Genomic DNA, 3,731 nt, shown 5'->3' with positions numbered 1-3,731 from the left:
CTCTTCATAACTGTAATTTTGCTACTGTTATGAATCGTCATGTAAATATCTGATATGCAGGATGTATTTTCATTGTTACAAATTGAACATAATTAAAGCATAGTGATTAATCACAAAAACAATATGTAATTATATATGTGTTTTCCGATGGTCTTAGGTGACCCCTTTGAAAGGGTCGTTCGACCCCCAAAGGTATTGCGAACCACAGGTTGAGAACTGCTGGTCTATGAGCTTGCCTCAAATACCAAGCATTTAGAAGTAGCTATATTTGCCTTTACCCAGAATTACTAGCTGTATTAATTTCCCATGACTGCTGTAACAAATTACAAACCGGGTGGCTTATATCAACAGGAATTTATTCTTCACGGGCCAGAAGTCCGAAATCAAGGTGTCAGCAAGGCCATATTCCCTCCTAAGGCTCTTAGGGGGAATGCTTTTCTGCCTCTTCTATCTTCGGGTGGTTGCTGGCTGTCCTTGCTGTTCCTTGGCTTATAGTAGCATAATTCCAGTCTCTGCCTCTGTCTCTGTGTTCAAATTTCCCTCTTCTTTTAAGGACATCAGGGCCCACCCTAATATAGTATGACCTCATTTAACTTGATTACATCTACAAATATCCCATTTCCAAATGTCCCGTTCCCAGACTAGGTGACGTAACCTTTTGGGAGACACTACTTAACCAGCTGTCTTGCCTTTTGGATCATCTGCTGGGTCACTGGTAAACTGAAATGAAATTTGGTAATAGATGGGTAACTGTAAGGGTGTGAAGCATCCTTTGAGGGTGGTAGAAAATTCAGTTTATTCATACTAGTAAGTGGTAGGCTAATTGAAGGGCAGTTACTCATCAGCTGTACTGAGAAGCTGGTCCAGAGAGGAGGAGCTTGGCAGGTGGCACAGCTAATGAAGCATTTGGTGTGGCTGTGGTCCTGGCTGGATAAGAGACTCATAAACTTGTGTGTGGAGATATGTGTGCCTTTAAAGTTGTCATGTTGAGTTCCAGGGTAGGTAAGAAAGGCTATATGTAACAGGTTACTAAGTAGGAATGCTGGGGTCCAACCCCAGCAGGTCCAGGGGTCCCCATAGATGTGGATGGAGTCGGCGAAGAAGGAATGACACGGAGACAGCGTTCAGTTGATCAGCAGCCTAGCCAGGATCTCTAGCCAGGATCTCCAGCCAAGTTCTGGTCTGGATCTCCAGTGAAGTTCTGGTTAGGATCTCCAGCCAGGTTCTGTGTCCATGTTCTCTCGCTAGGTTCTCCAGCCACGTTCAGTTTAGGTTCTTAAGCCAGGTTCGGTCGCCAGGTTCTGTAGCCGGGATATTCAGCCAGGTTCTGTCTAGGTTCTCCAACCAAGTTCTGTAGCCAGGCTCTGTCCAGGATCTTTTGCCATGTTCTCTCCAGCAAAGTTCTTCTGTCTCTAGGTTCTGTGTAGGTTCTGTCTTCTAAGTTCTGTGTCTCAGGTCTGTCTCTCGGTTCTGCCTCTCTAGGTTCTGTCTCCTGTTGTCTTGTTACATCTGTATTTATACCAGTTGATTCCAATCCTATCAATCTCTATTCCAAAGGTTAGGGCGTTTCTTATCTCCATTCCAGGGAGTAAAGATTATGTAGCTTAAGCATGATTGTTCGTAGTTAAAGTGATTAACTACCCACCTGGCATTTAGTTAAGAGGTTTTATTCCCTCCCTAACTTCAGGGGAAAATCTCTACCTGGGGAAACAACTTTTCTCGGAGAGGTGACCTTGGTTAAAACACATACTGCCAAGAAGGTGAGCAAATATATTAAGAACAGTATGCCATATATGCCAGGTCCCTCGAAACAGCAAGGATGGACCGGCTCCTGGCATAGGAAGGTATAAAACATGGGTGCATTTGCTCTAGGGACTATTGAGGAAAGGGAATTTTGGTTCTCACCTGTGATTTTAAAGCAGCTTGGTGAAGGTAGAGGGTCTCCTTGGGTAGGGCTCTGGGGTATGAGGAGAGAGAGGCCTACAAGGGAAGAAGGGAGAGCATGCCTGGAGGAATAAATGACACTGATGTGGTGGCGTATCTAGTTCCAAGAGGCTCTTGGGGAACATTTGCTCTCAAGTAACATCTCTCTGAAGTAAGGAGAGCGCAATGTCCAGGTAGAGGAAGGTAAGTATATATGGTTAAGGATCTTTCAAGGGAACCAGTCTGATTTAAATTTCAGGCTTTTAAAAATGTGACTGTGAATTGAGATTAGCTCTCTCCCCCTCACAGGCTCCCTTGAATTGTACCAAATAGCTTTAACCTTTCTGCAAGTAGCACCGTATGAGTCAGGATTGACTGCTGCTGCCATGCGTGCAGAATGGAAGTCTAGAGGTGGCCAGTACTGGGTATGCTTCTGGCAGTAGGCCATTTGGTCCCTTTCATTTGCAGAAAATGAGGCAGGAGGTAGAGGCAAGCAAACATGCCAGATTTCCCTGGGTCAACTTATTTTAGGATGGGCAGCTCCACATCGACACAAAAACTCTGAGGACCAGAGTCTAGTAGTGCCTTCAGCAAGATTGCTCCTTTCACTCCCCCCCTCGCCTCCGTGCTTGGCATGGAGTAAATGCTCAGTAAATATTTACTGAATAAAATTGATAGAAGGCAACAGTAGTATCTTTTCCAAGAAGCTTAAAATGCTTCTTCTCTTTCATTTTGCCTGCTTTCCAGTCTACAAAAGATCATTTCATTAAGTACTTATGAGCATTTATATCATTTCTGTTCTGCATTGGCTCCTCTAAGGCATCCATCTCCTGGACAGTGTGCCCTGGTAGTTACTTTCTCACCAGAAACTACATATCCATTAAGTCATAGCATTAAAGCAGGTGTGTTTCTTTTTGTTCCAACCACTTCAACCTGCATATACTGTTCAAATGGGTGATTGAAAAATGCTCTTTCGGGAGTATAATTAGAAAAACAAAAAAACAGTAGTTACTATTTCTGTCTGCTGGGCCTTGTTTGTTCTGTTTCTTCTTCTTCTTTTTTTTAATATACATATTTTTTATTTTAGAGAGGGAGAGAGATAGAAACATCAGTGATGAGAGAGAATCATTAATCGGCTACCTCCTGCATGCTCCACATTGGGGATCCAGCCTGCAGCCTGGGCATGAGTCCTCACTGGGAATCAAATTGTGACCTCCAGGTTCATAGGTCAATGCTCAACCACTGAGCCACGCCAGTCGGGTTGTGTGATTTCTGCTAGATCAGTGTGCTGACTCATTAATAGGTCTTTTTAATTTAATCAGTTTATTTTACATTATTGACAAGGTAGCTGTATTGCCAGGCCCGAGACTGACATCATCTGACCAGGGTAAAGAAGAAAGGGATGTTGTCATGGCCACTGCGGCATCATGTGATTATTTTGAACATTTTAAGAGAAGTTTAAAGGTACTTTCAAGCCTAAATAAACTCTTGGAAATTTGCTATTAAATAACAACCTTTTGAAGTGAGAGACAGGTGGAGGTCATTTTGTTCATTTTGGTTATTTTTTTTAATCATCATCTGAGGATATTTCTCCATTGATTTTTGTTTTTTTAGAAAGAGGGAAAGACAGAGACAAATATAGATATGAGAGAAATACATCTATTGGTTGTCTCCTGCACAAGCCCCGACCAGGGCCTGGGCTGGGGAGGAGCCTGCAGCCGAGGTATGTGCCCTTGACCAGAATCAAACCTGGGACCCTTCATCCATAGGCTGATGCTCTATCCATTGAGCAAACCGGCCAGGGCCTT

The 3,731-nt window shown here is 43.4% G+C and overlaps 1 protein-coding gene across 1 annotated transcript in view; it reads left to right on the top strand.

Moving 5' to 3' along the window:
• The window catches only part of CMTR1 (cap methyltransferase 1), a 60,611-nt gene that overhangs the window by 2,335 nt on the left and 54,545 nt on the right, over positions 1-3,731 (top strand). The gene's annotated exons all lie outside the window — the stretch shown is intronic.

This window comes from Myotis davidii, unplaced genomic scaffold (genome assembly GCF_000327345.1).
Source record: "Myotis davidii unplaced genomic scaffold, ASM32734v1 scaffold289, whole genome shotgun sequence".
NCBI lineage: Eukaryota > Metazoa > Chordata > Mammalia > Chiroptera > Vespertilionidae > Myotis > Myotis davidii.
Note: the sequence above shows the minus strand (reverse complement) of the source record. Positions and strands in the feature narration are given on the sequence as shown.